General features: G+C 44.7%; 1 protein-coding gene across 3 annotated transcripts in view; it reads right to left on the reverse strand.

Annotated features, from left to right (window-relative positions):
- LOC146796133 (GTPase IMAP family member 7-like) overlaps positions 1-13617 on the reverse strand; it is a 94406-nt gene that overhangs the window by 6291 nt on the left and 74498 nt on the right. The window lies entirely within an intron of this gene.

Below are 13617 nucleotides of genomic sequence, written 5' to 3' on the forward strand. Positions count from 1 at the left end.
AGTAGGTGGGGCAGTTGTGGGTGCTTACTAGCCACTAAACTGCAAGCACAACAGCAGGTTAAAGGAGTTGAGTTCTTACTAGCAGAAGATCGAGGGAGATGATCCTATTTTTTCCCATTTCCATGACTTTATACTTAGAGCAACCTCTATCCACAAATGGCCTAGGTAGAGGAGCCTGCAGGCCATGCATCACAGAAGATCAGGCAACTGGGTTTGATCACCTGATCTGAATAGAGAAAGTTATTTCTGCCATTGCCGTGAAAAACCCCTTAAATCTCCAGGACCAAACACTTTCTCAGCGCTGTTCTATAAGATCTTTTGACTACGCTTGCCCCAATTCTGACCCAGCTTATCAACAAAATGACTGACCATTCCACGATACCACCATCAATGTTGGAAGCATTCATAGATGTATCCCCAAGCCGGGCAAGGACAAAAAACAACGTGGGTCCTATCGGCCCATTTCCCTCCTAACCGTGGATGCTAAGTTATTTACGAGCATCTTGGTGGGCTGATTAAATACACTAATGCTCAGCCTGATAGCCCCTGACCAGCAGAAATTGTCCCGCACCAAGAGTGCAGTGACAACACCAAGAGGATACTCCAGCTGATTGACAAAGCTGAAAGGGACATAATGCGACTGGCCATAGATGCAGAGAAGGCGTTTGCTCACTTTGGTTTGGGAGAATGGTTTCACACTTGGGTATTGCGCAATTATGGCCATCCACGAGAGGCTGTTAGAGTCAATGGCCTCTGCATCCTTTTCTATATGCATGTGAACCTGACAGGGGTGGCAGTTGTCACTCATGCTGTTGGCACTTCACATGAAGCCCTTTGTCCAAAGAGTGTGGGACAACAAGAGAATTACCGGGGATCATTTTGACGGGGAGGAACACATGATCAGCCTCTACACAGATGACGGTATTGTGACACTAGAGAGTCCTCTTGGTGCCCTTCCAGCTTTCTCGGATGAGGTGGAGGTGTTGAAATGACAGTCGGGCTTACGGATAAATTATCCATATATCCATAAATTGCAGGCCCAAAACCTTTTAGTACCTCTGGAGGTCCAGCTATCCCATCGATATCTGATACAGTTGACATCAACATCTATTCCCTATATAGTTATACAGCTTGCTTCGTCGATGGCAGAAACGGTGGCTCTAAACTTCCAGACTCTCTTTAGGCAAGGACTGTTTTAATGACTTAAGACCACGCCGCAACCAGGACTGAAGCCGCTGCCTTTGCCTTGCCTCGCACGCAAGGGTCAAGGGACAGGCTCTTGGGAAACCGCAGCCCCGTGACTGTGCTAGTGCAGCAGCTGTCAGCTGATTACTGCGGAGTGTGAGCCCCAGGTGGTCCGTGCAGATGGCCTGGTCAGAGACGGGTGCAGCTTGTGGACCCACCAGATGAACCTCAATCACCGGTGATGCTGCCATTGGACCCAATCCTGCGTGCCAGCACTTCTCCTCATAACAGCTCCCCAAAGGCTCCAAGATCTTTGATGCCTGCAGTGCCCGCTGTTGACGTCACTACCACCACAACCTTCCATTGTCTTCCTCGTTGCCTTCCTTGCTGTGCCTCTCTCAATGGAAGCCACTGATTGGGGGGCGAGGCAGCTTGAGTGCCGATCGAGGTTTAGGTGCGAAAAAAAGTGCGCCTAGCATCGAAGGTGTAGAGAGTGGGGACCTAGGAAGCAGTGGGGGCTGCCAGGGGCACTGTCAAGGGACGGGCATGGGTCTGAGGGCGAGGTCCACTTCTTTCACCCCCTCCACCTCCTCCCTGAGGTGACTGAGGACACCTCACCTCCCCAGCTAACTTCAGCAAGGTGTGGTAGGCTCTAAGGCTTGATCTGGGGATTGGGCTGCATCAGGTTCTGTAACAAGCTTGGGGACCTTGAAGACATACGTGGCAGCCAGCCCTTCGTAATCTTGTGTCTTGGGTCAACTGGTAAACTGACCCCGGCTGCCCTCATTCACTGCCAACTGCCAACGGCAGCCGAGGAGAGCCAAGGAGCAGGACACAGTGGAAGACCCTGCGGAAGACACCCCTGAGGTGAGCTGGGGCTGAGAGGGCTACAGACTGCTGGGTGAGGGGGGCAGGGGAGAGGAGAGGCGGGGTTAAGGGAGAGGCAAAGGATAGGATGAACCAATTCTTCCTCTGCTGGTAATGGGCTCTCGGGTCTTCTGCCCTGCCCTGCCTGGGCCATCCACTTTGCCCACCCAGAGCCCCCTCCAGTCCCTCCAGTATCCTCCATCTCTCCTCTCTCACTTCTTCACATTCAAGCCATCCGCGGTTGCTCCTCTGAATAACCAGCGTGACACTTGCTATCAGGGAACGGCAACCACCAACTTCCAACTGGACTCTGCACCGGCGGATAAAACTCCAACACCGGCCAAATTCCATGCAAGGTTTGACCAGGCCCACCAGTTCCACCAGTTCCCACTGAGTGTATATCCGGTACAGGCGGCCCACCAGCCACATCAGCAGTTCCAGGATCAAGCCTAGGAGTCCCGGGCATTGGAAAAGGGAGTCACCAACAAAATCAAAAGATGGGGGAGATAGAGGTTGAGGTTAGGTTCACCCTCCGAACTGAATGAAGTTTCACAAAATCTGGAATACCAGAATAAAAACCTAACCGTGGGGAAGAATAGGGTTTTCACTTAACATGTATGAAAATCCTCTTTCCAGAAAGAAAAATTATTTTACGGAGTCCCCTCACCCACCAGGGTTTGCCCTAGGTGGCATGCTTCATCATTGGGGTCCTCTCAATCCACTGCAGATTGAGGTTTTCTGCAACTTGCGGAACTACGTAGGAGCACTAAGTTGTGGAAAATGTGTAGTGCAGTGAAGGTGGAGTGGAAAAACAAAAAGTTAAAAATACTTAGTTAGTTGGCTAATATTTCATTCCTGCCCCTAGTTGGTAAGACTAAAATCAGGGGTTAATAATAGGGAAAGTCTAACTTTAATGAGTATAGGGTCCCTAGTATTGGATCGACATGTTTCGAGCTGTCCCCTCACAGCTCTTCTTCAGGACCACAAAAGGACCACCAGCCCCGTGCGAGCCACTCCTAAGCAAACCTATAATTAGGAATTAATGATGTGCACACCTACTGTGTATACACCTAACACGTAATACATACGGTTAATCACTAATCACTGACACATAGTATCTGAGGAAATAAAGCAAAGAAAGAATTAAAAACGCGCCCGCCTCCCAGCCAGGCTGGTAGGTCCTTGACACATGTGGCATCTATCCAACTGACACTCCTGGAAAAAGGATTAGGCTTTCGTCCCCACACCTAGTTTGTTCAGCTGCGAGTTGAATCAGTTCATTCGTAAGATCAAACTACAAGTGTTTTTTTAGAACAAACCTATAATGGACACCAACACCCCTCCATCATCTACCCTACCAGTGGAACTCCTAGCCTTCGCGAAGGCCATACTGAAGGAAGTGGGAGAAATCGATCCCAGGACCATAAGAGTGTTCCACAACACTAGCAAAAAGGAGCAAGATGCCATTCAACAACTGGCAAACGATACCAGAATTACGATCAAATCAGCAGACAAAGGTGGCGCCATCGTCCTACAAACTACAGAGGCCTACCTCAGAGAATGCATCAGACTTCTGGCGAATGAGATGAACTACCTATGTATGAGAGAAGACCCAACGGAACGCTTATGGACAGAGATTGCCAGCATGGTGGAAGAAGCAACAGCACATAACTGGATCACCAAAACAGAAGGGGATTTCTTGGACAACACCCATCCGGTTACCCAGTATTTTTATACTATACCAAAGATCCATAAGTCATTGGAAAACCCACCGGAATGAACTTTTGTTTCCGGCATAGGATCCATTTTGGAACCGCTCTCCAAATTCACGGATGCTTTTCTACGCCCCTTGATACAGGGAACAAGCACTTACCTGAAGGACACTAAGGAAGTACTCTGCATCCTCCAAGATCTACATTTTGACCCTACAACCAGTATCCTCATTGGATTGGACATGGAGAGCTTTTATACCATACTACCCCACAAAGAGACCATTGAAATAATTGAAGAGGTCCTATACAGAGAAGAGTGGATCTATCATACACCAAGGCACTTAGTCCTGGAGTGTTGCAAATCAGCTCTGACGGGGAATTTTTTTCCGTTTTGAGGACATCCTGTTTCGGCAACAGCACGGGACCAGTATGGGCAGCACCTTTGCCCCTAGTGTGGCAGGACTATATGTACACCACCTGGAAAAGCACAAAATCCTGTCCAACACCAACCCACATCGCCAAAATATGCAACTCTGTAAAAGATACTTTGACGATGTTCTACTAATTTGGGAAGGCGACGAATCCGAAGCCAACGAGTTCATTGAGTGGCTTAACCACCAGGACCCTTTCCTCAAGTTTACACATACCATGAGTAGATCACAACTGGTCTTTCTGGATCTCAATATCTATGCTACAGATAGCCTATTGAAAACAACCACACACTTTAAATCCAAGGCACAAAACTGTCTACTACTCTATGACTGTTTTCATCCCAGACACCTGAAGGAGAACCTCACTTTTGGACAGTTTCTCAGGCTCAGAAGAAATTGTTCTGAACATAAGGACTTCAGAGCACAGGCCAAAGACCTATCTGAGAAATTACTCACTAGGAAATACCAAAAGAACTTGATATCAAAAGCTAAGAAGAGAGCAACAAACAACCAGAGAGAAGCGCTTCTGGAAACACATCAGAAACAAGACACAGAAAAAGACAGAAGGCCAATATGTATCACAACTTTCAACATTGCATCGGACTGTGTCACCAAAATAGTAAAAAAACATTGGTGTACCCTCAACAGTGGAAAGCTTGACATCCCTAAACCCATGTTCTCACATAGAAAAGGGAGAAACCTAGGGGACATTTTGGTACACATCCGTCCCAAACCCCAAACTAGGAATGATAAAACACAACCATTGATGAGCACGCTACCAATGGGTCACTACCCCTTTGGTAATTGTAGCATGTGTCATCTTACCTCCACCACAAAGAAAGTGACTTTTAACAACAAGATGATCTGGGAGCTATGCAATTTCACTAATTGCAAGACCCCTGGGCTGGTGTACATGATCGCATGCACATGCAACCTGAATTATGTAGGTATGACCACTAGAAAGGTCAGCACCAGGATATGCAAGCACCAAAGCAACATCGGGTGCAATAGAACCAGCACAAAAATGACATCACATCTTAAAGAAATGCAACATACCCCAAACAACGGGCATTGGGTTGTGTTAGAACACACCAAACACACTGACAACCTAGAACACAGGTTAGTAGGAAAAGAACAAAGATGGGTGTTCAAATTACACACGGACACTGAAGGGCTGAATGACAACATTCCATGGGGGAAATTTGTAAAAGGATTCTGGTATGCATGATCTACAATTTAGATATAGTGTTCTAGGAACAATACTTTGCAACCAATATCACTCAGAGGAATGATCAATCCCTTTAAGATACCCACACTGGCACTGTGTAATACCATTTTTCGTGGTCTCCATGTCATCACCCTGATCACCATAGACATCACACATTAAGAATGTATAATCTATGTCTAACACCTGGTTTGCGGTGGCCTACTTGTTTAGAGCCCCCGTACCATTACATTTTTCTAATACATTCCAAGATGGCCCCGTCATTTTTACACATTTTAGATGGCTTTCTTCCATATTACCAGACCCTTGAGTATTTCGCTTTTGTGTTGGTTTCATATTTTCAGATCCCATATCATTTATGAAATATGCTACTCAGAGGTCTCATTGAAAGGAATTGGAGTCACTTGCACAAGATGGCCCCCGGTATTGCCATATAGAGCGGCCATTTTGGAGGTTTACGGTCTAGCTGCCAGGGCAATCATGACTGGACGGTTATGGCAGTATTTAATGGACTCTGGGAGACAGACACGATAAGATGTGGTCCCTGGGGGTGCCATTACGTGATTTGCCAGAGGTGCGCTTTGATGAAGTAACCCTTTTCTTCTTAAGTTCCTTTCCTAGGAACTAATGAGTTTTCAATATCCTATTGTAGATCAATGTGAGACACCGGGAGAATTCCCCTCCATTTTTTCCTCACTAATTACCACTCTATGTCCCCATTATTTCCTTAGGGTGTGACTACAAGCCCCTCTACCCCTTCAGATCATGAGGCAAAATTCTGCCTAAACTAAAGTATGTGTCACTAATAGGCTGACAATTAAGTGTTATATGTTGTATGTCACATGGTGTCTCTACACAAGTGTTTAACCACTTATTTATCACCAGGCGTCGCGAGTGTCAGTTTCTTACCACGCTGGATGTTCGCACTAATTATTACTTTTAATTACACCCACCCACCATAGAGGAGTACATTGATTAAGTTAAGACGCAGCATGTGTCAAGGACCTACCAACCTGGCTGGGAGGCGGGCGTGTTTTTAATTCTTTCTTTGCTTTATTCCCTCAGATACTACGTGTCAGTGATTAACCGTATGTATTACGTGTTAGGTGTAGACACAGTAGGTGTGCATCTCATTAATTCCTAATTATAGGTTTGCAAAGGAGTGGCACGCACAGGGCTGGTCCCCGTGTGGTCCTGAAGAAGAGCTTTGAGGGGACAGCTCAAAACATGTTGACCCAATACTAGGGACCCTATACTCACTATAGTTAGACTTTCCCTATTATTAACCCCTGATTTTAGTCATACCAACTAGGGGCAGGAATAAAATATTTGCCCACTAATTAGGTATTTTTAACTTTTTGTTTTTCCGCTCCACTTTCATTGCACTTCACATTTTCCTCAACTTAATGTTCCTACGTAGTTCCCCAAGTCACAGCACGCCTCAATCCGCAGCGGATTGAGAGGATCCAATGATGAAGCATGCCACCTAGGGGAAACCCTGGTGGGTGATGGGACTCTAGAATAGAATTTTGCTTTCTGGAAAGAGGATTTTCATACATGTTCAGTGAAAACCCTATTCTTCCCCACAGTTAGATTTTTATTCTGGTAGTCCAGATTTTATGAAACTTCAGTCCTCAACAAAAACCACAAGTCAAGGTGATAAGGTAGCCAAGGAATCACAATGCTTGGCCAGGGTCGGCCAGGAACATTGAGGTCAGGGAAGACAAGGGGGCCACCTCCCACACACCCTGGTGGGGCAAAAGGCAAGAAGAAGGCACCAAAAATCGAAGGTGAGGGAAAACAGCTGCAAACAGCATTAATCTCCTTTGACCCAGCGATACAGGGCACACCAACAGGAAGCCATGAGGACCAAGAAGGAAGACAGCAGACTCTTTCCCAACCCAAAATTTACTCTAAATTCTTCCTAAAATATGCAGGCTCCACCATATTCTCATCCAGTGCGGGATACATGGCCTTCAGAACCCCATCAATCCGATGTCTATATCACCTCCATCCAGGTCAACAGTTCAAGAGAAGCACTCACCACAAATCCAAACAACAAAGGAGCAGGTGGAGCAGGCCAATGCGATGAACAGGAACCCCATGATTCGTACCACATGGGAAAATACCGCAGACAGAAGGGGCACATCAGCTTTAAGCATCATTTCAACACCACAGAACCATCCTGACCACAGCCTGCCACCCTCCAGATATATAGCAGCAAATGAAGAGAGGGACCAGATGTTTAAATTAGGGGTGGGCGGAATTTGCGAAATCCACTTTCGCAAATTATCGCGAAAATGTTCAAAATTATCGCAAACAAGCGGAAATATCGCGAAGATGCGGAAGTTTTTTTCCCGCATGTTCGCGAGATTTTCTGCATGGTTGCGGGTCGCCAACTTACCCATGTGGTGGCTCGCGGGCGCGGCCATCTTGTTTTGAGTTGTCTCGCGGTGCATGATCGCGAGAAGAAAGACGTGATCGCGCGACGCATGACGTCACTGCGGACGCGAACTGTCGCGAGACAGCGCAAATGGCTAAAAACAATACAACATCTCATGGAGAACGCGACCGGATCAAGAAAACTTGTCGGCGAACGCAGGGATTCAGGTAAGGCGATCGCGCGCGCGCGAGAATGTATTATTTTACAGCGCGAGCAAGAAACAAATTATCGCCAAGCTGCGGAAAGCGGAAATTTTGACATTTTTGCGCTCTCCGCGGAACGCGAAAATGTCAAATTATCGCAATTTCCGCGAACGGAACAAAATTTTCGCCCAGGCCTAGTTTAAATCCACCCAACAAACAAAGCGCGTCCCTCAAAGGCCGGAATCCCTTTCTGTGCAACCAGAGGAAGCCAGTAAAAAGGAGCTAGAGGGGGAAGCCATGGCACAAGAAGGGGGCACAAATACACTGGTCCATTGCCCCTCAGAGGCCTGTCTCACCCTCCAAATTGTCAGCTGACATCCCTACCCCAAGAGGATCATACTAAGAGCTGCAGATGGGCATGACCAAAAAAGACACAGGAGGACACGATGGAAGACCTCTCCTATCTTGGCCCACTCACAGATCTCCTTCAACCATTTCTGACAAAGGCAGAAAAGGCAACTTACATACGGACCCCAACAGGAGAGCCTGCCCAAACTTCCCAGTTCCGTTGCAAATGATAAATGTGTATGCCTCCCTGCTAAGCACTACGCAACAATCAGTGGAGGCACTTCAGTACCAGTCATAAAAGATGGAAATACAACTGACACTTCTCAACACCGTAGCTCTATATGTTGGAGGCATGAGTAAAAAACTAGGGAACCTTAACACACTAACAACACAAGCCCCACAGGAAGCAAGCTTGATCTGTGGGCCAAGAAAATGGATCTGGCATTTCGCAATAATCCACCAGATACAGAATCAGAAGCCTTCAAAACACAAAGCCCAGTGAGAGCAGCTGTCAAAAATCCACATACAGAAACCATGAGAAGCTTATCCGAGGAAGTCTCTGCCACCGGACCAACGCCACCCCAAGCTGGAGGCATGACGGCCCTAAATGCCAAACAAAGGAGACAACTTAGGAGGAAAGGCTGCACCAAAAGATCAGAATCAACCCAATTAACCACATAACCACTTTTCTGCCTGAAACAAAGAAGCAGTCCTGGAATCCACTTATGTCCAACACCTCAAACACCGAGCAACAAGGCAACCTCCAGTCAGTGGGCCAAATGCATCAATAAAGACCAAACAGAGGTCACTACACAACGCAAAGCAAACACTGACGTCAAAAACTTAAATGAAGATATTCAGTGAGGAGACCCAAATCCTGTTATTGGAGAGCAAGTTACTCCACTGAGAAACCTATGTACTTTATCCAGTACACCATCAAATAGGCAAGCTCATATCGCTCAGGGAGACTCTACAAGAGACCTAGAAGGCCAGAGAGTCCATGCAACAAACAACGACAGGGAAAGTACAGCCTTATCAACAGCACAGACAAATCACAGGAGCGGTGATATAGGGACCACAGACACCTATGAGCTCAACCCGGATATCCCAATCCGGCAAGTCAACACAATGGGTCAAGTCCCAAGAACGGATGGCACAGGAGTGCCACTAGGTCAACGGTTAGTAAACGCTGGACCCCATCAAAGCAACTATCACCTGGATCCCATGGAGCAAATTTTCTCTGGTGATGGGACATCAAATCATCGCTCCTGAGGATGGCTACTGAGGGGGCAAGATTGCTCAAGGGACAATTCCACCGGACTTCAAACTGATCAATATATTATGCTCCTGAAGCTTGAATTCAAGTCTAAGGGTAACAGTGAGAACCCGAACAGAAGCAATCTTTTGCAGTTAACATCAACTTTTTCAACTCTAAGGGACATAAGAACAACTGACCTGCTTTCAATAAAATGTATCAAGTCAGACACTCACTTTGTATGCTAAGTTACTTACACAACCATATACCTAAAAAAATCACTAACACACTAATAAACTTACCAACATAGACTCACACTCATACCAATGTACATTTAACATATATGTTTCTCTTTTGAACTGGAAAAATATGATTTAATGATTTTTTTTGCATTTTTTTATAAACATTTTGAATTTGTCTGTTTTTCCCCCCCAAAAAACAACAAAACAATAGGCACAGAAAAGGAAAAACTGTGCTTTAAATAAAAAAAATAGCAAGTGTGTCCATTGAAGGTTTCAGGCATTGTAACCACAAGTTGTTTTCCAACACTCAGAATTATCTTGCATTTTGGACAGAAGATGCCAGGTTTGGCAAAAACAGGAAGAGTAACAGGAATGTTTCAAATATGTCCTCATGTAGCAGATATTTCTGGTTAATTTTCTACAGTACCAGATGTTCTTTGCTTCTCCTTTAGTCCTGTCATTACAGCTCTCACCAGCCGAGTACTGTGAATTGTACAAAGATGTTTGTTCATTGAATATTTATCACACACTTTTTGTTACTGACACATGAGAGGACCTTGTGACAGATACATGTCACTTTCTGGGCATTCACTTTTTTCTACCCCTTTGGGATTAAAAAAAATCCCAAACTACACTTTCTTCACTCTTTCTGGATGGCTCCTCCACTTCCTTTCCTCCTGGAGATTCTGTTGTTCTTCCACCAGAAAGTCTCCCGTATATGCTATGGTGAATGCCAGTAAAATGCAAAAAAAGCACCAAGTCAAATTCAAAATGCAACCTGGCTGAAAAAACTGTGAAAACTCACAGCTACTCCCAAAGCAAGAAAGAAAGGGGTGGGATCTCACATTCTTCATGATAAAGTAAACTGAAAAAGTGTCTTAATATATATTTTAATAATGTCACAAACAGCCGGATTCATGCCCCCTGCTCAACTCTGGAAATATGTGCCACGACAGTGCGCAAGGGCATTGAAATTTCGTAAAACCGATTAAAACAACTAAAAAAAATGTTTTGAATTCTTACTATACTAATATTTGTATTATATTACTAAACCTCTAACCTAAAATTAAACCATAGAACTGTTGAAATATGTGTATTACTACAACCAAAACTACACCAGACTCGTGTCCCCGGCACAACTCCAGAAATATATGCTGTGACGGTGCACAAGGGCATGGTAACTCTCTAAAACCTTTTAAAATGACCATAAAATGTTTTTTATTTCTTACTAGACTACTATCTTTCCCTATATTACTGAACCTCTAACCAAAAAGTAAATCATAGAAGTACTGTGTAAGTGTGTATTAGTACTACTGAAACTACTCTGGAGCCGTTTACCCTGCATGACAGGTTGCAATAGGTGAGCTACGCCAATTTAAAAAAAAAAAGTAAAAAAACAATAAATGTAAACTCAATATCACTATACACAGCTTACAGTCAATTATGTTTTGCAAAGGTGTTGAGTAGCATACCAAAATATCTCTTTACAAACACACTGACACATATACACTCACTCATATATACATTCAGAGACCCATGTACCCATTCAAAGACACACTCATTCACAGACACACTCAGAGACATACTCACCCACTCACAGGCCCACTCAGACACTGATGCACCCTCTCACAGGCTAAATGTAGAGACTCATTTAGCCAGCTACAGAACCACTCAGACTCCCACACACCCAACCAGGAAACACTAGCAGACTCACACAACCATTCACAAATTCACAAAAAGACTCACTATTTACTCACATACCCACTTATAAACACTCACACACCAATCACAGATCTATTCAGAGACTTACGGATCCACTCACACATCCATACAAGCAGTAACGTTTACAGAGACATTGTAGTTAGGTTCAGAGTTCACTTTTTCAAAAACAATGAAATACAGCAGTTATAGTTAGCTGAGCTAACTATAAATTGTGCACCCTACACTGCTTTTGACCTCACATATCACATCACTCATGACATGGTCAGTGAAATCGTGGATGTAATCAAAAGGGACATCTCAAACGACATGATAATGGGGACTGTCAGATCCGTGGAGGATCTACTTCCCTAGATATACAAATTTGTTTTTCGTTTAATATCTCTAAAACTACTGAACGGATATACACCAAATCACAAAAAAGCCTGCTTTCAGGACCAAGAGCTAAATTTCTGCCACATCTGGTGTTATACCTTCCAGCGGTTCGAGCTGGAGTTGAGTTCAAAATCCCTATGGGAATTAAAATGAGGAAAATACATTTTAGGACCCTCCCTTTTTTTTTTGCCCCGCTTGACTAATCACCCCGAAACTTTCAGGACAGCAGTTGAATTGAGTGGCAAATTTGTTTTGAAAATTGCACAAGGATTCGTTAAACCATTCCAAAGTTATTGGCAAACCAAAAACACTTTTTCTACTGAAGCATGGTCCTACCTATAAGTACTTACTGGCGACTGCCAGCTTGAGTGCCAAAAAACCCACAAAAAAGACAAAAAGGGGGCAGGGTAGGAATACCCTTACCCCCTAGGCCTGGAGGTGGGGTCCAATAGGCACCCCTCCAGGGGCCCAATTTTTTACTTTTTGCCGCAAATTTGCAAAGGTTCCGCAGCTAACTTTTTAATAAAAAAACAAGGTCAGTCTTCTGCACTTGTTTTAATTGCCCCCCAGGTGGGCTAGGCCCTGGGGAAAATCTGGGGATGGGGGTGCATGTGGCCCCCTCCCGGACTGCTTTTAGCCATGGGAACCACCTCCCTCCGGGACATGGCAGTTTGGGGTCTTTGCCTAGTCACCACTGTGTTGATTTCCTTTATTACACCAGGCTGCATGACCAAACTAGCAGAGTACTACTCACATCCACCAGACAATGTCTGCCATATTTGATTAAGCCCATTTAAATGGCATGGTGTGATTTTAATTAAGATAACATATCAGGGTTAATTTCTTATGCACAGAAATCAAGAAGCACTTTTAACTCATACGGAAAAGAAGAGAGAGACAATAACGCTGCCCAGGCTCATCTGAAGCCCACACAATTACATGACACGAATAAAAAAGAATCAGATAAGTTCTACCGTCCAAGGCCTTCAGAGTTTATTTGAAATTAAAACAGTCTCCTACAAGAAACCAGCTTTGAAATATCACAAGGAAAAAGTATGCTTAAAGGAAAGGGCTTGTTTCAGGTCTCCACATTAAAAAGGAGATGACAGAATTTTTTAGGGCTGTCAACATAACTGATTAACATCATGAATACAAAAGCGCTCATCTTTGAAGTCCACATCAGCAATTTGCAAAGGTGTCCAATGGTATGGGAGTTCAAAGTGGCATGTGAAATCTCACCGGAATTCTAAGGAGGCGCTAGGCACTGGCGGTATCCCTGTGTTTTTGACTAGGTGTCACTATGATCCCATCCAGTTGATGAAAAGTTTTGACACTCAACCCTAACTTTCATGCCCCTGCATATTGCAGGGGGAGATCCAGCATCCCTCAATGTTGCTAAAACAACCCCAGTATGCTATAGAGGAACCCTGAAGAGTTGGGAGGAGAAAACCCCACCCTGCAGTTATTTCACAGCATTAAAGACATCTCCGCGGAAGCACTTTCCAAAACTCAAAATGATTTCTGCAATAAATACTCATTTAGAGCTTTCCAAAGGGCCTTTTAATCTTTCAAAGGCAAACATCAAACTGTTTAGTCATTGGCTGGCACTGCGTGCTCATGAAGTTGCTTTCCATTTTTCAGAACTTTTTTTATTTCACCGACACAATGCCAA

Source organism: Triturus cristatus, chromosome 10, assembly GCF_964204655.1.
Source record: "Triturus cristatus chromosome 10, aTriCri1.1, whole genome shotgun sequence".
Lineage (NCBI taxonomy): Eukaryota > Metazoa > Chordata > Amphibia > Caudata > Salamandridae > Triturus > Triturus cristatus.